This window comes from Anser brachyrhynchus, assembly GCF_964034855.1.
Source record: "Anser brachyrhynchus genome assembly, chromosome: W".
NCBI lineage: Eukaryota > Metazoa > Chordata > Aves > Anseriformes > Anatidae > Anser > Anser brachyrhynchus.
In genome coordinates this window covers 16,600,040-16,624,107 of record NC_137704.1, presented here as the reverse complement: position 1 = coordinate 16,624,107, position 24,068 = coordinate 16,600,040, and the positions used below count along the sequence as shown (strand labels likewise).

The 24,068-nt window shown below is 46.6% G+C and overlaps 2 protein-coding genes and 1 long non-coding RNA gene across 4 annotated transcripts in view; 1 reads left to right on the top strand and 2 right to left on the bottom strand.

The window, feature by feature from the left end:
* Positions 1 to 24,068, bottom strand: part of LOC308184762 (vasculin-like) — a 463,870-nt gene that overhangs the window by 178,894 nt on the left and 260,908 nt on the right. The gene's annotated exons all lie outside the window — the stretch shown is intronic.
* LOC308184759 (E3 ubiquitin-protein ligase RNF38-like) overlaps positions 1 to 24,068 on the bottom strand; it is a 267,624-nt gene that overhangs the window by 59,367 nt on the left and 184,189 nt on the right. The gene's annotated exons all lie outside the window — the stretch shown is intronic.
* LOC308184882 lies at positions 19 to 18,775 on the top strand. Its single transcript, XR_013942993.1, has 3 exons — positions 19 to 1,954; positions 11,305 to 14,718; positions 16,104 to 18,775. It is a non-coding gene; the product is annotated as an uncharacterized lncRNA (long non-coding RNA).

Genomic DNA, 24,068 nt, shown 5'->3' with positions numbered 1-24,068 from the left:
TATTAATTATTTTAAGTTTAATATTGTCTTTTGTAATACTTGTTTGGAATTGGAAATTGTTACAACGAATGGCAATATTAGCTTCCCTGACGAAAGTACATGGCAAGGTATTGAGCGATACATATCGTAGAGGCTGGGAAGAAGAATTTTTGTATTCGGAAAGGTCTCTACCGACATAGAGGAAATATAGAAACAAACAAAGGTTCTGTATAAGATTAGTAAGGATAACATTTCATGGGGCTTTGAGGAAATATGGAATAAGTTAACCTCATGGTTACCCAACTTTCAATAGTTAGAACAAGTTTTTACTGATCTGGTTATGTTATTGGTAGTAGGAATATTTGTATGTATGTCACTGCGATACTGCTAATGATAAGGGCATGCAATGCAAAAGAATTTGCATGGGGAAAAGAAAAGGGGGGATTGATTAGGGAAGCTGAGGCGATTCCAGATAAGAAAGGGTTAAGAATGAAACTATTAAAGGAGAACAGAACATTAGGTGTAGGGCAGGAAACAGATGTACGGACAATGTATCTCAAAATAGGACATACGGGCAATATATCTCGAACAAGACATTGGAATCCAAGATAAGAAAATAATGAGCAGAAGATTCGAAGAAAAAACAGTCCTTGCGGTTAGGAAGAAAGCTAATTCAGCAGAATCCTGACCAAGGGTGAAAAGTACACTGTGAGGAAGACTTATGGCCTTCCTCTCTGAGACCACCGACCACAGCTCGACGACCCCTGCCCAAGACCACTGAGAGGATCTGCGCAGGCGCAGGACACAAAAAACTGATTAGCATGAGAAGCGAGAGTAGGCGGGGTTAGATAATGAATATGTATAGGCGTTAATAAAATATTAATCACTGTGATGTATAAATTTGGGACGGCTTTTCACTTCGGGATGCACGATAGGCGGAAAGATCCCCCGTGCATCCGGCGCCGTCAATAAAGAATAAATCACTTAAAGAAATTGGATTTATGATCTTTGAATCAGAAGCTCGTATAGAAAGTCGCTGGAAATAGGCGCACCGGAGCTGGAAGGAAGCTCAAGCTGAGGGAAGCGGACCCGCGCACACAACTGCCCCTCGCTGGCCGAAGGTAAGCAGTTGCGTGCTATGGGGGATCATATGTCCTTAGAAACAAAGACTGTCCTGGTAACCTTACAGCTGTGGGAATAAAAATGTTGTTTTTGCAGAGTTACATTGTTTAAAGGTAAGGAATGGGGTACTGAGATGAGAGAGGGAGTTAGGGGAATCTTATCAAGTAGAGATAGAGTGCTGACGGCATGGAACTAGGACTAACTATGGTGCTTGTGCAAATTAATTAAAGCAAGAAGCCTTGGGCCCCTTTACCAAGGTCAGTCTCTTAATAAGAGTGTGAGCCTATCTTAAGAAACTGGTAGAAACTGGTCCTGTGGATGGACAAGATCCAAGAAGCAACTGAGTCTGCGCAGAGACAAGAGGTCAACTAGCGGTGATGAGGAAGAGTCATCAATCTTCATCCCCACGACCCCCGACGACCACCACCAGAATACACTGCGCAAGCGCAGATGGGAGGAGTTTATGGAAATGACTCCTTGGAACTAATTTTAATACGAAGCGGGGACAGATTATGAATATGTATAGGCGTATTGTGAAACTTCATGCATATGTAACTTTACTGCATATAACCAAGGCAAGTTGCTGCATCAGCTGCGCACGACTTTGGCGGGACTACCCCCCGTGCTGCCCAGCGCTGAATAAACATACCTACTTTACAATCTTACTGATTGTGGAGTCTGTTTTCCGCAAGTCAGTTTGGCGAGCCAGGCAGGAGACGCTCTGCTCGGCTGCGGGATCGACTGCGGAGCGGATGCCCCTAGGTGCACCCCGAGTATTTTCCGCGGAGGAGCCTCCACTCTCAGCCGCTCACCGCGGGAGCAGACAAGGACCTCCTGAAGCTGCGGACAAGCGGTATGTTTTATAGTACAGGAAGGGCCTGTAAGTCGTACGCGTGGCTGGGGCAGATGGTAAATCGCGCAGAGACGTCTGGCGTGCAGCATAGTCCCCATATGGGAGGAGGGTACCCTGCAGGCTGACCCATAGAGCGGTCACGGGAGATTTGGTGACCGATGGAGTAGTCAAGGGGGATTTGCTGACTGATAGAGCAGCCGCTAGCGATCTTGGGAGTAGATCGAGCAAATCCAAGGTTACCGCTGCATCCCAGTTTTGGGAGCCAGGACGGACCTGCTAATGACTGTATACGAAGCAGGAGAAGGGTAAGCGGGCCTCTCAAAATTGTGACAAGGTTATCTGGGTAATATTTGCAGCTGCTGTAGGGATATTAATTGGAATGTTGATAATTGTATGTCTTATTTGTGGATGTCTGGGTATCTCATGTTGAAAGCATTTGTGTATGTGTTTGAGACAAAGTATTGTTGTGAAGTGAATTACTCCACAAGGAACACGGCCGGAGATGATACAAACAAGTTTGGTTATTGTTTTAAGTGATATATTCTTGTGGTATGAGCGAGAAGTGCAAGTGGCCTCTCTGTGTGATTGCGTGATTGTGCTGTGTGAGTGAGACGCAGCATTGCTGCGAAGCGAGTGCGGAGTTCGGATCCGCGGTTCCATATTCTCCGCGAGGAGAGCGGCCGGAGACGAACTAAGTGCATGACAGACCGAAAAGAAGTGCTGTTTTATCCCAGTGTTGAGTGGTGGTGCCCAATATACGGGCCCGGCGGTGCATCTTGCAATCCTATTTCGTTCTTAAATGTTTTGAGTCTGACAAGGAGGAAGGTGGGAGCATTATCTAAGTAACAGTTTAAAAGTTTTGGTATATTTGCGGTGGTGTTTGGTCAGTTTCCCAAGTACAGGGGGAGGGGGGCTGACTGATTATCAAAGCCGTAGAACGGAGAGTCACTTCTTTGGTGGTTCGGGCCTGAGCCCTGGGAATTTGGTAAGAAGGGGGAGAGTGAATTTATTTAGGCCTCAATACCTTTTAAACCCCCATCTTGACAGATACACAGGAGTGATTCCTTGTTTCGTGTGGGCTTACTAACAAAGTGCATGAGAAAAATTAGCATTTGGCTTGAAATTCGGTCTTGTTGAAATGTAAATTTTGTGGAAAAGGTGGTATTGTTTGTCTAGAAGACCGAAGGCTGAGTGCTTCTGGTGTTTTTCCGAAGTCCTGTGGATTTATGATTGGAACGGGGCTCATTAATAATCTGAAATAGTAAAGCTTGTATGTGGAAAGAAGAGTTTAATCCCAGAGAATTGGGACATTTGGGAAGAAGATTAGGAAAAGATAGTAAAAACCTGCAATAAAAAGGTTTGCGTGGAAATTGAAGCAAGGGACAGTAACTAATATAAATAAATAAAAGGGAATGGGAAATCAAGGAAATGGGTAATATCCAAAACAAAGACGTCCAAAAGAAAGCTTCCTTGGGTGCATATTGGCACATTGGAAGGATATTGTTAGAAATGGGGTCACAGAAAGCAAGAGGACTTCCCCTAAGTATTGCAATCAATGGTGGCCACTATATAAGCTAAATGGCCACTTTATGGATCAATCGACTATAACAGTGTCTTGCAATTAATGTTGTTTTTGAGGAGAGAAGGAAAATAGGATGAAATGTTGTATACTGATACTTTGTTTCAGCATCTTGGAGGGAAAAGTTATGGAATTAAGTTGGCCCCTGACTGAGGCTTTGGTGTTGGCATTAGAAAAGTACAGGCTGGAGAAAGATAAAGGAAGTGTTAAAAGGGTTGTTGAAGGTGTTAAAGGTTGTGTGGCATGTAGTATTTAACAGATCTGTTTGATGCTGAATGACCAGGGAAAGAGGATGTAGGAATGCTAATAGTTCCGCCTCAACCCGAGGCTGAGATCTCTAAATCGCGGGTGTGAGCCCTCTGGGGCAGAGGGACCGTGATGGGTCCGAGAGAGCTGTCGTAGAAACAGAAAAGCAGCTAACTCTTGAAACAACCTGAGTTCCTGTGTGAGCTCAGATTGCCCAATGCTCAGGGAACTGTCAACGATTGCATTCCCCTGACCGACCCCCCTCACTGAGACCCTAATCACCCCGGAAATACCAAAATCTGGTTAAACTGGGAATTGAGAATCTGTCCCAACAAGGTCCAAAAGAAACTCCTATGGAATTTTTGAATTTTTGGACCAACTTTGAAATGCAACGAAGAGAAAAAAAACTAAAATAAACAGACAAAAATTTGGACCCGGCTTCAGAAAACAAACAGAGGCAATTGGCTAGCCTCTTTCTGGGGCAATCGGCCCCTGATATCAGAAAGAAATTGTCTTAGGCTGCAGGACAAACTTACAACGGAAGGAATGACGGGGACCTGGGGCATCTACCCTAGCAGGTCCACCAGTTGAAATAAAGCTAGGAAACAAAGACAGAGGCTTGAATTTTTGTTGGTTATGGGAGCTTCTTTCTCTGTGTTAATTAGTCTGTAAATGTAATAGGAGCAACTGACCAACAGGAAAAGGCGTTTTTTTTTTGCAATGCTTGAAATTTAAATTGGGAAAAATGATTGGAATTACAAACTGAGAAAAACAGTCAAGTTTGGTTCATGGTACTAGATTTAAAGGGTGCCTTTTTCTGCCTGCCCGTGGCAACTGAAAGCCAGAAACTCTTTGCCTTTGAATGGGAAAAATCCTAATAGAGGATGGAAAACTCAGCTTACTTGGACGGTGTTACCACAGGGGTTCAAGAATAGCCCCACCATATTTGGGAAACAACTAGCCTGTGATCTTGAAGCTTGAAAGTCCCCTTCGGGAAAAGGGGACACTGTTGCAATATGAAGAAGAAAAGGAATGTGTAGAATGGACTATTAGTTTACTAATTTTTTTTCGGCACTAATACTGTGAACCCAGCCTCTTTCCTTAGTAACAGAGTTTCCAGATTACCCATTCATGATTGCATCAAGACCATGGACACTGTATACTCCAGCTGACCAGACCTAAAGGATACACCCCCTAGAAGATGCGGAGGATTGGTATACAGATGGCAGCAGCTTCGTCCGCCATGGACTTCGCCTCACAGGATATGCGGTAACAAACATCAGCCCAAAAGGTGGATATCATCACCTTGATAAGAGCTTTTGAGCTGGCAAACATTTGGACAGATTTGAAATATGCCTTTGGTGTGGTGCATGCAAACAGGGCAATTTGGAAGGAGAGAGAGGACTTTTATCTTCCTCAATTAAACATGCAGAAGAGATACTGAAATTACTCCAAGCAGTATACCTGCCTACTAAAGTTGACATTAAAGGACATCAACTAGGGGATACTGATATTGAAGAGGGAAATAGATTGGCTGATGCAGGAGCCAAAGGGGTGGCAGAACGGGCCCCTGAGAGTCAAATTTTGGCACTAGTACCAAGAACAGAAAATCAGGCATTAACAAAAGCTTCAGAAAATGAAGTATAATATTCTAAGATGTAAATGGAAAACGTTACCTGCAGGTTTAATGTAAATAAATGATGGGAGAATTGTGATATCATATTAAATTGAACGGTAATTGTAGAACATAATAAAGCATGCTGGGGAGCTGAAGTAGTATAAGAATTTTTAAATAGAAAATGGATAGGGCCTAATTTGTATACGATTGTTAGACAGGTATAAAAGTAATCAAGCTCCAAACAGTGGCAAATTATTTTTTTGAACTCCCAAGAAAAGGGGGGTATCAGTATTTATCGGTATTAACTGACACCTTTTCAGGATGGCCAGAAGCATTCCCAACTAGAACAGCCAAGGCTCGGGAGGTAATTAAGATACAAGAAATAATACCACATTTTGGAGTTCCAGCAACTATATCCTCTGACAGGGGACCACACTTTATCTCAAGAGTGGTACAAGAAATTAGCCGCCATTTGGGTACAGACTGGCAACTTCATATCGCCCTCAGTCGAGTGGCCAAGTAGAAAAATGAACCACTTAATCAAACAGCAAATTGTGAAACTGGGAAAAGATGCAAATTTGGTCTGGCCTCAGTCTCTTCCTTTAGCCCTTTTGCGTATACCAAGGGCAAAGGAAGGGTTAAGCCCCTTTGAAATCTTATATGGATGACCCTATGGAATACAAAGAGGGATATCCATGCAAGCTGGGGATGAAATTATGACCTCCTATATCATAGAATCATAGAATATCCTGTGGATGGCTTTGCAAGGACCTGCTGGTTAGACTGAGGAGCAAGAAGGAAAGGGCATGTGGCCTGGGAAAAGTACAGGGATGCTGTCCGGATGTGCAGGGATGGGATCAGGATAGCCAAGGCACAGATGGAACTGAGCTTGGCAGGGGATGCAAAGAATAACAAGAACGGATTCTACAGGTACATTGGACAGAAAGGAAAGGCCAAGGAGAGTGTACCCCCTCTGATGGACGAGAAGGGAGAACTGGTAACCACAGACATGGAGAAGGTTGAGGTACTCAACAACTTCTTTGCCTCAGTCTCCACTGCCAGTCAGGCTTCCCACGTCTCTCATTTCCCTGAACCTGTAGATGGAGGCTGGGGAAGCAAAATCCCTCCCACTGTAAGCAAAGAACAGGTTTGAAACCACCTGATGAAACTGAACAGGTACAAGTCTATGGGGCCCAATGACATGCATCCCAGGGTCCTGAAGGAACTGTCTGATGGAATTGCCAAAACTCTCTCCATCATATTTAAATGTCCTGGCAGTCAGGCGAAGTCCCTGGTGACTGGAAAAAGGGAAATCACTCCCCTTTTTAAAAAGGGTAAAAAGGAGGACCCGGGGAACTACAGACCAGTGAGCCTCACCTCTGTGCCTGGGAAGACTGTGGAAAAGATCCTCCTGGAAGCAATGTCAAGTCAAATGCAAGCCAAGGAGGTGATTAGAGACAGCCAGCATGGCTTCACCAAGGGCAAATTGTGCCTGACCAATCTGATGGCCTTCTTTGATGGAGTGACTGCATCAGCTGACAAGGGAAGACCGACTGATGTCATCTACCTGGACTTCTGGAAGGCCTTTGACACGGTCCCAAATGACATTCTGACCTCCAAATTGGAGAGAGATGGATTTGATAGGTGGACCATTCAGTGGATAAGGAATTGGCTTGAAGGTTGCACCCAGAGAGTGGTGGTCAATGGCTGTATGTCCAGGTGGAGGCTGGTGACAAGTGGTGTACTTCAGGTCTGTCCTGGGACCGGTACTGTTTAATATCTTTATCGATGACATAGATAATGGGATTGAGTACACCAAGCTGAGTGGTGCGGTTGATACAACAGAAGGAAGGGATGCCATCCAAAGGGACCTGGACAAGCTAGAAATGTGAGCCCATGTGAACCTAATGAGGTTCAACAAGTCTAAGCGCAAGGTGCTGCACTGGGGTCGGGGCAATCCCAGACGTGAGGTGGTGAAGGTGGTAAATCCTAGACTGGGTGAAGAACTCAGTGAGAGCAGCCCTACTGAGAAGGGAGGTGGTGGAGTCACTGTCCCTAGGGGTGTTTAAGAAAAGGTTGGATGTGGTACTTAGTGACATGGTTTAGTGGATAATATTGGTGGTAGAGAGATGGTTGGACCAGATGATCTTGGAGGTCTTTTCCAAGCTTTATGATTCTATGATCATAGAATCATAGAATCATAGAATATCCTGAGTTGGAAGGGACCCTTAAGGATCATCAAGTCCAACTCTTGATACCGCACAGGTCTACCCAAAAGTTCAGACCATGTGACTAAGTGCACAGTCCAATCTCTTCTTAAATTCAGACAGGCTCGGTGCAGTGACCACTTCCCTGGGGAGCCTGTTCCAGTGTGCAACCACCCTCTCTGTGAAGAACCCCCTCCTGATGTCAAGCCTAAATTTCCCCTGCCTCAGCTTAACCCCGTTCCCGCGGGTCCTGTCACTGGTGTTAATGGAGAAAAGGTCTCCTGCCTCTCGACACCCTCTTACGAGGAAGTTGTAGACTGTGATGAGGTCTCCCCTCAGCCTCCTCTTCTCCAGGCTGAACAGGCCCAGTGACCTCAGCCGTTCCTCGTACGTCTTCCCCTCCAGGCCTTTCATCATCTTCGTAGCCCTCCTCTGTACACTCTCCAACAGTTTCATGTCCTTTTTATACTGTGGTGCCCAGAACTGCACACAGTACTCGAGGTGAGGCCGCACCAGCGCAGAGTAGAGCGGGACAATCACCTCCCTTGACCTACTAGCGATGCCATGCTTGATGCACCCCAGGACACGGTTGGCCCTCCTGGCCGCCAGGGCACACTGCTGGCTCATATTCAACTAGCTGTCTACCACGACCCCCAGATCCCTATCTTCTAGGCTGCTCTCTAGCGTCTCATCGCCCAGTCTGTACGTGCAGCCAGGGTTTCCCCGTCCCAGGTGCAGGACCCGGCACTTGCTCTTATTGAACTTCATGCGGTTGGTGATCGCCCAGCTCTCCAACCTATCCAGATCCCTCTGCAAGGCCTTTCCACCCTCATTCGAGTCCACAACTCCTCCAAGTTTGGTGTCATCAGCAAACTTGCTCAAAATACCTTCTATTCCTACATCCAGATCATTTATAAAAATATTGAAAAGTACCGGCCCTAAAATGGAGCCTTGAGGGACCCCACTGGTGACCGCCCGCCAGCCTGACGCAGCCCCATTTACCATAACCCTTTGGGCCCTGCCCGTTAGCCAATTGCTCACCCATCGTATGATGTTTTTATTTAGCTGTATGGTGGACATTTTGTCCAGTAGGATCCTACGGGAAACCGTGTCAAAAGCCTTGCTGAAGTCCAAAAAAATCACATCAGCTGGTTTCCCTTGGTCCATCATACGGGTGATCTTATCATAAAAGGAAATCAGGTTAGTTAGGCAGGACCTACCCTTCACAAACCCATGCTGGCTGGGACCAATGACTGCTTTGTCCCCCAGGTGCGCCTCAATAAGTTCGAGAACCATCTTCTCCATGATTTTACCAGGCACTGACGTGAGACTGACAGGCCTGTAATTGCTAGGGTCTTCTTTCTGACCCTTCTTGTAAATCGGCACAACATTTGCCAGCTTCCAGTCTACCGGGACCTCTCCAAATTCCCAGGATCGTTGAAAAATAATTGAGAGAGGTTCCGCGATGACGTCCGCCAGCTCTTTCAGCACCCGGGGATGAATCCCATCCGGACCCATGGACTTGTAGGGATCCAGGTGGAGTAGCAAATCCCGCACACGTTCAGGGTCGGTTGGGAGTTTGTCATCCCCACCGTCCCGGTCCTCCAGCTCAGGGCACCCTGGGTCCCGAAGCCCATCATCGGCATTGAAGACAGAGGCAAAGAAGGTGTTAAGCGTCTCTGCTTTGCCTATGTCATTGTCTGTGAGGAGACCTTCCCTATCAAGGAGCGGCCCTATGTATTCTTTAGTTCTCCTTTTTCCATTCACATATCTGAAAAAGCCCTTTTTATTTTTTTATTTTCTCTCACAGACACAGCCAGCTTCAACTCTAGGTGTGCTTTGGCCACACGAATTTTCTGCCTACAAACACGAACAGCATCCCTGTATTCTTTCCATGACACCTGGCCCTCCTTCCAGTAGCGAAACACTCTCTGTTTCCGCCTAATCTCCATTAGAATGTTCCTGGTCAGCCACGCTGGCCTCCTGCCCCGCCTGCCTGACTTGCGATATTTAGGAATTGCTTGATCTTGTGCTTCTAGGAGGCATCGTTTAAAGAATGACCAGCACTGGTGGACATCGAGGCCTTCAAGAGCAGTTTCCCAGGGGACCTTGCTGACTAGTTCCCTGAGCAGCCTGAAGTCCACTTTCCCCATATCTAGGGATGAGGTTTTGGTGGCACTTTTCCTTCTGTCACCGTAAATTTTGAACTCAACCACTTCATGGTCGCTTTGACCAAGGCGGCCACCAATCACCACATCTCCCACCAGACCCTCTCTGTTTTCTAGCAACAGGTCTAGGAGGGCACCTTTCCTAGTTGGCTCCGTTAGCACCTGCACCAAGAAGTTATCATCTAGGTGCTTCATGAACCTCCTGGACTTGCTCGTGTCAGCCGTGTGGCACTCCCAGTTAACGTCTGGCAAGTTGAAGTCCCCCATAAGGACAAGGGGAGTTAATCTCGAGGCCTCTCTTAGTTCTGTAAAGAATAATTTATCGGCGCTATCGTCCTGGCCAGGCGGTCTGTAATAGACTCCCACAACGACATCCCCTTTATTCGTTCGTCCCTTGATCCTTACCCAGAGGCTCTCCACTTTGCCATCGCTGACCTGAAGTTCCACACAGTCCAGCCCCTGCTTCACATATATCGCCACCCCACCACCTCGCCTACCCTGCCTGTCCCTCCTGAAGAGCCTGTAACCATCTATCGCAACACCCCAGTCACAGGACTCATCCCACCAGGTTTCGCTTATGCCGATGATATCGTAGTTGCGGGACTGGGCCAGGACTTCTAGCTCATCCATTTTATTCCTCATACTGCGTGCGTTCGTGTAGAAGCACTTCAGGTGCGTCTCCTTACACTCAGCACCTTGTGGATCTGCCCGAAGGACCTCACTGGCACCCAGCCCCTCTGATTCTAGCGTACCTTCCCTTAGGTCTTCACCGGCGTGCCTGGTTTTAGCCCCTTCCCCCTTCGACTCTAGTTTAAAGCCCTATCTATCAGCCCTGCCAACTCCTGACCAAAGATCCTTACCCCTCTCCAAGAGAGGCACATCCCATCAGGTGCCATCAGGCCCTGTGTAGCATAGACCTTCCCGTGATCAAAGAACCCAAAGTTCTGCCGGTCACACCAGTCTCGAAGCCACGAGTTTATGTGAACAGCACGCCTTTCAGCTTCGATCCCCCCTATCGGAAGGACAGAGGCAAACACAACCTGCGCCCCTGATCCTCTAAGTAGTCGCCCCAAATCCCTAAAGTCTCTTTTGATCGCCTTCGGACTTCTCGTTGCTACTTCATCGCTACCAGCCTGAAAGACCAGTAGCGGGTAGTAGTCAGTGGGCCGTACCAGGCGCTGGACTTTCTTGGCGAAGTCTCTCACCCGAACCCCAGGGAGGCAACAGACTTCTCTGCGGGTTGGGTCCGGTCGGCATATCGGTCCCTCTGTCCCTTTCAGAAGGGAGCCCCCCATAACAATAGCCCTTCTTTCTTTTTTGAAGGATGATGTGGCAATGCGATGTGTAGGTCGCCTTGTCTTAGGCGCCCCCTCCAGCTGGGACGGGTTTTTATCTACTTTGTCATTCGGATTGTCTTGTTCTAGTCCTTCATATCGATTATTTAAGGGTAGATGAGAAGGTGAGGTGGGCAGAGAGAGGGCTCGCCTACCACCCCGAATAGGCACCTGCCTCCATTCCTCCCCTTGATCTAGGTCTCCTCCCGCTGCCTGGCAGGAGGAGGGAACCTCCGTCTTCTGCATAACAGGAGACGCCTGTGCTGTGGCAGGCTCATGAGCCTGCCTCAGAGAGGGTAGAGTGCACCTCCACCAGTCAATTTCCATCTCCGATTCCCTGATGCTTCTGAGCCTGTTCACCTCCTCCCGGAGCACCGCTACCTGGCTGAGCAGTTCTTCAACCTGGGCACACCTCCCACAGGCATACCCACCACTGCTGTCGGAGACCGACAGAAGGCTGGGGCACACTCTGCAGCCCAGGACCTGGACGGCTGCGTGTTTCCCGGATCCCTCCGTCTGAGTAGCCACCGTGGTGACCGTGGCTGGAGATGCCGCACGAGATGCGGAGGCCACGGTTTTCTGCCTGGTTGATACCATGGTCAGGTTCTACGCAAGCAGGTTACAAGCACGGAAGGGAGAGGTAGCTGCAACAGAGCAACGATGGGTCCCCGCCCTTCCTGCCCGCCCTTCCTGCCCGCGCTCACTGCCTCGCTAACTGCCGCGTCACTCCCCCGCGTCACTCCCTGTTTGCCGGCCCTGTTCGCCGCGCTCCTGGTCGCTCGCGCTCCCTAAGGGCTGCCTTTGAACGGCCGGGGGGAGGAGCTGTCGCTGACGCTGCTGGCTCCGCCTACGCCTCGTCAGCCTCCCTCACGAGGGCTGCCGGTGCCTGGCGGCTCCCTCACGTAGGCTCGATGCCCGAAAAATAGCCCTGCCTGTCCCGATCCCGCGCTCCGCTGCAGCACGCGTCTGCCCCGGAGCCGGTCGCCTCGGCAAGTGGCCTTAGGTAAACAGCTCGATGAAATTGGACAGCATGTGAGTGGGACTCGGGGTAGAGGGTTAGATGGACCAGTGCACAATATACAACCTGGAGATTATGTGTATGTAAAGTCTCTTGCAGAGAAGACCTTGAAACCACAGCGGGAAAGACTGTTCCAGGTCACAGCGACAAGAATCAAGGAGCAGAATGCCTGGATCTATCACAACAGTGTGAAAAAGGCACCCAAGACCCCATGGAAGGTTACTCAGGTGCAACCTGGAAGGTTACATTTCTCACAGTCTTAATGGCATCATTGGTCAAGGAAACTGAACAGTGGGTGCACAATACCTATGTGAAACTCACCCAGGCAGTGAGTGATAGTTTCAACCTTTCTGACTGTTGGGTGTGCACAGTGCTGCCTAGAGGCAACCTAGAATTCCCCATATGGGGCATATGCTGTATGAATTGGACATTGACCTTTGCGTACCCAAGAAATGGAACATGTCCATTTGTCAAGGATGATCGTGAACATCTAGGGGAGAGATTTGAACTACTCCCACACGAAAATGTTAACGTATACACCAGATGCTTAAATGATAAAACCTCATGCGTAGGTACAGGTCCACTTAGTTACTTAGCCCAGGAACGTGACAACTGTAGTATGGCAGAATATGTAGGAACTTTTAATCTTACTAAAATTAGAGATTATGGTGTAGGTGTCACAATATGTGCTGATAAAAAGGATACGAACTCAGGATCTCACGGCCTCAATTCTCTCATGCAAATTTGCAAGCTACAAAAAGGATTCTATTGCCTATGTGGAGATGGGCGTGCTAGGAAAAGCTTACCCTTAAATTGGAAGGGTCATTGTATCGGGGGCTATCTTAGCCCTCGAGGGGGTATATTCACTAAACCACCTCCGGGAATAGTCCAGACCTTATGGAGACAAACACGTACTGTTCCGAATAACCCCCTCGTGATGAGGCCCACGGGATTCCATAGTTTTGTAAGGTGGTTGATTCCATCCCTGGGAATAAGTGAAATAGAAAAAGCTATAATATCTCAGCCACATTAGAAATTATTGAAAATACCACAGCTGATGTTCTTTCGGCATTACAGGAAGAAATTTCCTCCCTACACAAAGTAGTACTTCAGAATAGGATGGGATTAGATATGCTTTTAGCCAAGGAGGGAGGACTGGGTACAATCATAAACCAAACTTGCTGTGTATGTTAACAAACAAAAACAGATTGAGACTGACCTGGAGAAGATTTGGGAAAGGAATAAAATTTTGCATGCAGTTGCTCAGGATGACACGTCCTGCGGATTTACAGACTTGGTAGAAAAATTGACTTCCTGGTTGCCAAACCTAACCTGGTTGAAACAGTTGTTTATCACAGTAATCGTGGTCGTGGTTTTGTTCATGGTTCTTTGTGTAGTGATCCGATGTACCTTATGGTGTTTTAAGAGTACGGGAAACTCCTACAGCGAGTGGAAAAAGAACCAACTCAGACGGAAACTGGAGTCTAACAGATACTTTGAAGGAGTGTTAGATAGAGAAACACTATATTGAACCTAGAAATAGTAAAAGAATTTACTAACTTTTTAGAAAAGGGGGGACTGAGAGAGGGAGTTAGGGGAATCTTATCAAGTAGAGATAGAGTGCTGACGGCATGAAACTAGGACTAACTATGGTGCTTGTGCAAATTAATTAAAGCAAGAAGCCTTGGGCCCCTTTACCAAGGTCAGTCTCTTAATAAGGGTGTGAGCCTATCTTAAGAAACTGGTAGAAACTGGTCCTGTGGATGGACAAGATCCAAGAAGCAACTGAGTCTGCGCAGAGACAAGAGGTCAACTAGCGGTGATGAGGAAGAGTCATCAGTCTTCATCCCCACGACCCCCGACGACCACCACCAGAATACACTGCGCAAGCGCAGATGGGAGGAGTTTATGGAAATGACTCCTTGGAACTAATTTTAATACGAAGCGGGGACAGGTTATGAATATGTATAGGCGTATTGTGAAACTTCATGCATATGTAACTCTTTACTGCATATAACCAAGGCAAGTTGCTGCATCAGCTGCGCACGACTTTGGCGGGACTACCCCCCGTGCTGCCCAGCGCTGAATAAACATACCTACTTTACAATCTTACTGAATGTGGAGTCTGTTTTTCGCAAGTCAGAGATATGCTTGCAGTGATAAGAAAACTTAGCAGGCGACCTTGTAAAATGCAGACAACCAGACTCCTTAGAACAATTAGGTGAAAATCACGGTGTTAAGTCAAGTCAGATAAGTGAAGAAACATTACCACTTGAAACCGTAGAAAAAAGTCAAAAGACTACTTCACTGAGATCCTCGCCTGAGCCTAAGTTATTGGCTACGGAGTGTTTCTCACAATTTGGGGGCTCGTCCGGGATCCAGTCACCTACCGGGGAGCCCCACCGCCGCAGCAGCAGGAAGGCATGCCCCGCTGATTTCAGCGGTCCTGTGCATCGATGATGGCAGTTCTGCGGAGAGCTGACAGAGGGCCTGAGACTGATTAAAGAGGCAGGATCCATGAAGTAGTGGGGAAGGGAAGAAGGTAGGCACTCCGGGTTTAAGAATTGATCCGGTAACTCTGTGCACAGACCAAGGTAAGAAATATTAAGTATTGCCTTGGGGGTCGGGTGAGACTCTGTGTGATGTGTGATTGAGACGTACTTTTGTACGAAGCGAGTGTGGAGTCCTGATCCGCGGTTCCGTAGCTCCGCGAGGGGCGCGGCCGGAGACGGACGAAGCGTGAGATAAGAGAGAGAAAGGAAGAGTCTCGGGAAATTTGGTGTACGGTACCCCTTGCACGGGGAAGTGCCTGGCAGTACACCCCCATTTTCTGCCGGGGGTAATACCGGCAGAGCAGGGGTGCCCACTTGCCGATTGTAAGTCAAGTCAGATAAGTGAAGAAACATTACCACTTGAAACCGTAGAAAAAAGTCAAAAGAAATTTGAAATTTAACAGGCCAGCAACTGAAGGCCATGCATTGTCTGGGAAGCATCGGATAGGTTGTGAACCTGGATTACCCACTCAGTGGGGAAACAGGGGAGGGTCCTGTCATCAAAAAGTATATAAACTGTGTTTTGGAACCAGTAGGTGCGCTCCTGCTTATGGGACCCCCGCCACTGCAATCGCGAATAAATTACTACTAAATTTGGTGTACAGTAGTCCTTGCACGGGGAAGTGCTTGGAAGTACACCAGGGAATCTGGTAAACTCATAGGTGTGCGGTACCCCTTGCACGGGGAAGTGCTTGGCAGTACACCCCCATTTTCCAGAATCGGAACGTTAGTGTGTGGTACCCTGCAGGAGGGAAATTTCTGTAGCAGCACACTGACAAGGGCTAGGAAAAATGGGAAATATGAGTTCCAGGGGACAGGGAAATATCCCTGGGGGAGTGCCTACCGAAAGTTCTTCCTGAAGAATTATAAGAAATTGGAAGAATAATCTCAAAATTAGAGGAGATGATAAAAAAAACGGTTAAATATTGTGTATCAGTCTGGACAAGAGAACCAATTAAGGAAACAGCAGTATTTTGGCCAAAATACGGGCCTGATGAAAATTCAGGCTTTAAATTTATGTGTAAACAATAAGACTCCTCTTTTTTTTGGAGGAGGAGCCAAGTTATGCTCCCTATAATCCTAATATTGCACCGGTGGCAGCAGCAGTCGCTCCAGGAAGGGAGACAGGGACTGCAATTAACACTGTCCCTAGAGAGGAGCGTACTCTAGGCTCTGGCAAGAATTAGAACAAGGTAGAAGAGGTACTGAGAATTTTGCCTTCCCTGATACTAACAGTACTAACACTAACTGTGTATCCTCTTAGGTGAACTCTCCCCCCTCCTTACCAGCAGAGAGGTTAGGAGTTTTAAGGAGATGAAGTCTGTAATTGAGGACCCCAACAGGCTAGCTGAACTATTAGACCAGTTCCTAGGACCTAACTTATACTCTTGGGGGGGGGATTATGTATATAAATATGCTGTTTACAGGGAAAGAAATGGGAATGATCAGGAGGAGAGCTGCTATACAAGAATGGGAGAGAGCTCATCCTCCAGGACCAGGGGTAATACCGGCAGGGCAGAAATACCCACTTGCCGATCCTGGCTGGAAGAATAATAGTGTGCAACACAGAAATCATATGAGAGACTTGGGGTCAGAATGAGAAAGTACTTGGGGATGAATCCTGAGGACCCGGTATCCCAAGGGCTCTTGAAAGTTCATTTTGTGATTAAAGCCTGGCAAGATACCCAGAAAATGCTCCAGAAGGTGGGGGGATGTAGTGAACAGTCACTGGGGGGCCCTCCTGCGGGAGGCCCTGAAGGTGTGTGTCAGGAGGGGAGATGAGAAGGAAAAGCAGAGAGTGAAACTAATGGTATTGACAGTGTAGCAGGTAGTCAGGCAGAGGCTTGGAGAAAGAGGAAGAAAATCTTCAGGGGGAGTCAGGGCCAGGATGGAAAGGAGAGGAAGAGAGATGAAGGAATGGCAGGCAAGGAAAGCTATCCGTGTTGCGGCCTAAATCTTAGCAGGGACAGGCTTTGATGGGATGTTTTAAGTGTGGCCAGGCTGGCCACTTCAGGTAGGAATATCCGGAGTGGAAGAAGAAGGAGAGAAGGGAAATGGGATGAAATATGTTATACTGATATGTTGTTTCAGCATCCTGGAGGGAGAAAGGTATGGAATTAAGTTGGCCAATGACTGAGACTTTGGTGAAAGTACAGGCTGGAGAAAGATAAAAAGAAGTGTTAAAAAGGGTTATTGAAGGTGTTAAAGGTGTGGTATGTAATGTTTGACAGAGCTGGTTTTTGAATGAGTTGGGAAAGTTGAATGAGCAGGGAAAGAGGATGAAGGCATTATCTAAGTAACAGTCTAGAAGTTTTGGTATATTTGCTGTGATGTTTGGTCAGTTTCCCAAGTATCGAGAAGGGGGGGACGGGGGGGGCAGCCTGCTCCACCAGGGGCCTCTCCACAGGCCGCAGGGGGCTTCGGCTCCAGCGCCTGGAGCGCCTCCATCCCCCTCCTTCTGTGCTGACTTTGGTGTCTGCGGGGAGGTTTCTCACTCCTCGCTCTCCCAGCTGCTGTTGAGCAGCAGGTTTTTGTTTGTTTGTTTGTTTGTTTTCGTGGATGTGCTCTCACAGAGGCACGGACTGTGTTGCTCATGGCTTGGCTCTGGGCAGCGGTGGGCCCCTTTGGGGCCGGATGAAATTGTCCCTTATCTGCCACGGGGTGGTTTCTGGATTCTCCTCGTGGGGGGCTGCCACTGCAGCCCCCCCCGAACCTTGCCATCGAACCCAATACACTGGGGCAGCTAGGTCATTACTGGCCTGTAAAGTATCAGGGATTAAATTAACTAATGAAACCCTAAAAAGTGATGGGGGTAGACGGGGGCTGGGATAACAGTGCCACTTTTGGGGGATACCAAGCTGAGACTAGGGGATAAAATGATCTCTGGGCAATTATTGTATGTACCCAAGGCAGGGACTAACTTGTTGGGAAGGGATTTGATGATGAAATTGAGCATTCAAATAGTAAATTGTTAGACTGGAATAACAGTGTTATTAATGGAGTGCTCTCAGGCCCTGAGAGCAAAGATATATTCACCTCTGACTGGAAAGACTCTGAAGTGGGGGCGGAAGCAACAATACATATGGACAGTTTTACCTCAGGGGTTTACAGGGCCACCGATTTATTTGGGTAAGTTCTAGAACAGATTTTGGAGCAACTCCAACCTCCTGAGGAGGAATTACTGTTACAAAATGTGGATGATCGTTTATTGTCAGGACAGGAGAAAACAGTTGTGAAGGAAGCCACTAACAAGCTATTCAACTTTCTGGGAAAGCAGGGCTTGGGAGTATTGAAAAATAAATTACAATATGTAGAAAGAGAAGTCAGGTATTTAAGGCATCTAATGTCTGAGGGAAAACGGAGAATAAATGCAGAGAGGATTCAGGGAATTGTTGAAAACTAAGAAAGAACTAAAAAGTTTTAAGAGAAAGATTTTTTTAAGGAAGCAGGAGCCACGAAGTCTGAGGGAAAATGGATATTCCCTGATGGGAGAGAAATGCTGAATAAAGCACCAGTGAGGCAAATATTAACTGTTTTACATCAAGAGAGTCATTGGGAGATGCAAGCAATGTGTGATGCTGTGCTAAGAAAGTATGTCTATGTAGGAATATACACATTAGTGAAGCAAATATGCAGAGGATGTACCATATGTCAAAAGGTAAATAAAAAGGTCATCCATAACCCACCTAGAGGGGGACGGGAGCCAGGGATTCGACCTTTCCAAAGTATACAGGTAGACTTTACTGAGTTACCTAAAGGAGGGAGATTTAAGTACTTGTTTGTCCTAATTGACCACGTGACTGGATGGGTGTAAGCTTTCCCCTCTGTATCTGCCACTGCGAACACGGTGGCTAAGGTATCACTGGAGCAAATAGTCCCTAGATATGGGATAGCTGAAAACATTGATTCAGATCAAGGAAGTCATTTCACTTCACAAGTACTGCAAGGGTTAATGCAGGCCTTAGAGACTGAGTGGGATTTTCACACCCCCTGGCACCCCTCCTCTTCTGGGAAGGTAGAGCAAATGAGCCAGACATTAAAGAAGCAATTAACTAAATTAGTGTTAGAAACCCAACTTCTTTGGGTAAAATGCTTACTCCTACAGGTTCAAACAGCACCAAGAAAGGATATAGGAATTTCACCGTATGAGATGCTGTTCGGATTCCCCTATCTGGGCAGAAGGGATGAGATACCACAATTCGAAACAAGAGAGTTTTCTTAAGAACTGTATTCTGGGGTTGTCCTCTTCTTTGTCATCTCTCAGGACCCGTGGGCTGTAGGCTCAAACCCCACCTTTGGAATTCCCCATTCACCACCATCAACCAGGAAATTGGTTCCTGACTTGGACCTGGAAAGTATCAAAACTCCAGCCTGAATGGGAAGGACACTTCCAAGTGCTACTAACCACTGAAACAGCCATAGGAACTATGGAAAAATGTTGGACTCACTATACTCGAGTGAAGGCATCCGTCGACCCTAGTACCTGGGAAGCTGTTCCTACAGAAGGCTTGTTGGAAGCTGAAATCAAAGAGAAAAATCTCATAGTGGACTCTGAGCGGGATAAAAGCTTACAATTGTAAACTAACCTTTTATTTTCACAGGTAACTAATGAGTGTGACTTGCGTTTGAGAGAAAGGACTGGCTTACAGCGAGTTGAAGGGCTCCCAAGGGGGGTTTGTTCTAGTAGTAGTGTACATATATCTTATTCTTTGTATTGATAATTATTTGGAAACCTAAGGGTTAAAAATAATGACAGGGAAAAATCAACTATTAATTTTGTTTCTAGTGATTGTAGGCCTCAGAGAAAGCCTTGGTCAATTGGCAACTTGGAAAAGGCATGACCAGATAATAGTGAGACGGGATACCCCATAAAAATATGGGTGTGTGTGACAGAGGGTTATGTACCACAATCCGTCATGTTTGATGCTTGTGAGGTGTTAGCTTGTGGAGATTTAAATGCCCAGCAACAATTGAGCAGAGAGAACAAATAACTGGGAGAGACCCAACAGCCAGATTGAGAATAGCTGTATGGAAACGATCCTCTATTTCCATCAGAGAAAGGGAGAAACTCAAGGAGAAAACAGGAGAGAAAACAGGAGGTCCTCTTTGAAATGCGGCAGTTCAAACATTTGAGATTGAAACGGGGTATGGGGATGTGAATGCCTGGATAGAATGGGTCAAATATACTGTCCAGAGCCTCAACCATAGCAATTGCTATGCTTGTGCCTCGGGACGACCGATTGCCCAGATAGTGCCCTTCCCACTGGGGTGGACCAAGGATTCCCGGGGGATGCGATGCATGATTGCATTGTACCAAGAGAAGACTGCCTGGGGAAATGAGGCCTGTAAGTCTCTCTCTTTGCTGTTCCCTTCCTTGGGTGATAGCAGTATCAGGGTTCCCCCTGCATTCTCTACAGCTATAGGTAACCATACGGCTTGCCTCTCACGGCAGGGTGTGAGTGCTACCCGGCATCTGGGAGAATTTGCCTTGTGCACGAGGACCTTGAATGCTACCGAGGACTTGATGGGAAACTGCTCAAGACTTGAGATCCCCAGGGCAGATCTCTGGTGGTACTGTGGAGGGAAGATCTTACGGTCCACCCTACCATCTAACTGGGGAGGCACTTGTGCACTTGTTCAATTAGCTATACCCTTCACCCTGGCATTTGAAAGAGAAACATCACAAATACCCAGAAGAAGTAAAAGAAGCTTAGGAGTATCATTTGATGATAGAGCGTACATAGATTCTATTGGGGTGCCTAGAGGGATTCCTGATGAACATAAAGCCAGGAATCAAATTGCTGCAGGGTTTGAGTCACTGTTCTGGTGGGTAACAATCAATAAGAATGTGGATTGGATTCATTATATTTATTATAATCATCAGAGATTCATAAATTATACAAGGAATGCGATAAGAGGAATCGCTGAACAACTAGATGCCACCAGTAAAATGGCTTGGGAAAACAGACTAGCATTAGATATGATGCTTGTGGAGAAAGGAGGTGTGTGCGTGATACTGAGCAACCATTGTTGCACTTTTATACCCAAACAATACTGCCCTGGATGGCACAGTAACTAGAGCATTGCAAGGGCTTACCACCCTTGCCAGTGAAGTGGCAGAAAATTGAGGAACAGACACTTCCATCACAAGATGTTTGGAATCTTGGTTTGGTAAATGGAAAGGGATGGTAATGTCCATATTTACATCCTTGATCGTAGTAGCAGGAGTTTTGACAGCCGTTGGTTGTTGCATTACCCCCTGTGTAAGAGGACTAGTACAGTGGTTAATCGAAACTGCACTATTGAAACAAATGACCATGAAGCCACCACCTTACTCAGATAAGGTGATGATATTAGAGGAGATGGAAAGCAAAGAAAGTGAAGAAGAGGAAGATATCTACCAAATTACACCTTAGAGAAAAGTTTTGCAAAAATCAGCAATTTATAAAGAAGAAAAGGGGGGAATTGTGGGAATAAAAATGTTGTTTTTGCACCGAGTTACATTGTTTAAAGGTAAGGAATGGGGTATTGAGATATGCTTGCAGTGATAAGAAAACTTAGCAGGCGACCTTGTAAAATGCAGACAACCAGACTCCTTAGAACAATTAGGTGAAGATCACGGTGTCAAGTCAAGTCAGATAAGTGACGAAACATTACCACTTCGAACAGTAAAAATGTCATAAGACATTAGAAATTGAACAGGCCGGCAACTGAAGGCCATGTATTGTCTGTGAAGCATCGGATAGGTTGTGAACCTGGATTACCCAGTCAATGGGGAAACAGGGGAGGGTCCCGGTCATCGAGAAAGAAAGAATATAAACCGTACTGTGTGACTATTAGGTGCGCTCCTGCTTGTGGGATGCCCGCCATTGCAATCGTGAATAAATTACTACTTCACTGAGATCCTCGCCTGAGCCTAAGTTATTGGCTACAGAGTGTTTCTCACATAACTAAACAGATGTTCTAGCTTCAGTTGATCTAAATGTCAGTTACCCATCATAAAATAGAAATATTACCACAGTTACAGCTTGCTAGGGTCTTCTAAAGGTAATTTTTTTGAAGCACTGTGGTGTTTTAGTGATGGTGATGTGTAAGAGCTAAGGAAATAATTTATTTTAATAGTAGCCTTTTGCTTTGTCTGCTGTCACTAAGTGAGCCATTGTTCTTTACCCTGGATATGGCAGGAACTCTGGGGGAATCTGTGATCATGTAATTAAAGATTCTTGTGTAATATAAATATGTGGAAGTCTACTAAACTTTGCATTCTTGTTTTTAGGGTTTTTAAACCCTACAACAAAGGGTTTTAGTGTTTCTGAACCCTTAGTTCAACAGGGGGAGTGCAAAGTCCTGCACCTGTGAAGGAATAATCCCAGGCACTAGTTCATGATGGGAACCAACCAGCTGGAAAGCAGCTTTGCAGAAAAGGACCTGGGGGTGCTGGTGGACAACTTGAACATGAGCCAGCAATGCACCCTTGTGGTAAAGAAGGCAAATGCTGTGGAGAGGTCAAGGCAATTGGTCCTTCCCCTATTCTGAGACCTGGTGAGGCCACACCTGGAGTCCTGTGTCCAGTTCTGGGTTCCCCAGTACAAGAGAGACAGAGACCTACTGGAGACGGTCCAATGAAGGGCCATGAAGATTCTTAATGGACTCAAATATCTCTCCTAGGAGGAAAGGCTGAGAGACCTGCGGCTGTTTAGCCTAGAGAAGAGAAGGTTCACAGGGGATCTTATCAAAGTATGCAAATACCTGAAGGGAGGGTGTAAAGATAATGGAGCCAGGATCTTTTTAATGGTGCCCAGTGACAGGACAAGAGGCAATGGGCACAAAGTGAAACACAGGATGTTCCACCTGAACATCAGGAAACACTTCTTTACTGTGCAGGTGATGGAGCACTGGAACAGGTTGCCCGGAGAGGTTGTGGAGTCTCCATCCTCAGAGATATTCAAGAGCCATCTGGACATAGTTCAAGAAAATTGGGTCTAGGTGTCCCTGCTTGAGCAGGGAGGTTGGACAATTCACAATCGTGAATAAATTACTACTTCACTGAGATCCTCGCCTGAGTCTAAGTTATTGGCTACGGAACGTTTCTCACACAACCATTGCTAAAAAATTGTTTATAAATCTTGCAGAGAATATTGCGAAGGCATTAAATATAACAAACTGTTTTGTTTGTGGAGGAACAAATCAAGTTGGCCTTGGGAGTTGATGGAAGCAAACATTTCGGACCCAGAAATTTGGAAAACGGCAAAGGGTAATAGAATGACGCAACGGGTATTACAAACAAGCGTAGTTGGGCGAACCTGCTGGCAAAACCAGAATGGGAAACAATCAGTAGGGGATTTAGTCTGTGAAGGAGGATATGAATGGAATAAGAAAATATTAAATTGGACCTCCTGGGGAAGTCCTCAAGAAATGCCGGGAAACCTGAAAAATTGGACAGACGGTAACGAAATACCGAATGGGTGGCCAGTGCCCGATGGGTATTGGATCTGTGGTAAACTAGCATATACTAAATTACCTGAAAATTGGACGGGATCATGTGTATTGGGAACAATTAGGCCCAGTTTCTTCCTATTACCCATTGCTCGAGGAGAAAGACTGGGAATTATAATCGGAGGGCTGTTCCTGGGACTACTAACAATCCCGTGCTTAATTCCTTCTATTACACTCCTTCTACGGAGAATAATCCAAGGAATGCAGTTTACCACAAAGCCGGTGGAGAGTCCTCAAGAAGACAGAGTCTTATGGTTCGATTGGCCTTGGCCAAATTCGAAGCCAAGACACGAATTAATGACATTTAAAAGAAGAGGAGGGATTGTGATATACGACGTAATAATTCGTGTCAAGAAAAAGGTTTTGGTAGCAAGGAGAGGCTGCAGAGGTGGTCTTTGTGAGAAGAGGTAGGGGGCTGCCCTGTGCCAGAGACAGACACTTCCAGCCAGCTCAGCAACAGACCAACCACTGGCCAAAGCTGAGCCAACCAGCATAATCTGGTGGCACCTCGGTGAAAACATATTTAAGAAAGAATAAAACTCTGCAAAGCAGTGTAAGGACTGTGATGTATGGAGTAATAATTCGTGTCAAGAAAATGGTTGACGTTAATAAAGAAGGGGGAGATGTGGGAGTGTGGCCATGGGGGTCGACTAGCCCCATGGCTGGTGATAACATCGGACTCTTAACGATGAGGCCATCAGGAATGTAAAGAGTTTAGAGGGAACAAAGAAGGGTGATTCAGGAGACGCCATGCCGTCTCGGGTTGCTTGTTCTCCCGCCGTTAAGGCATGGAAGTTGCTGGGGGTTTGCTGGTTGCCGGGCAAAGTTGTTTGACCAATGAAGAGTTAGTGGAAAAGGACTGCTGTGGGGCAAATGGTATAAGAAGGGAGCCTGTC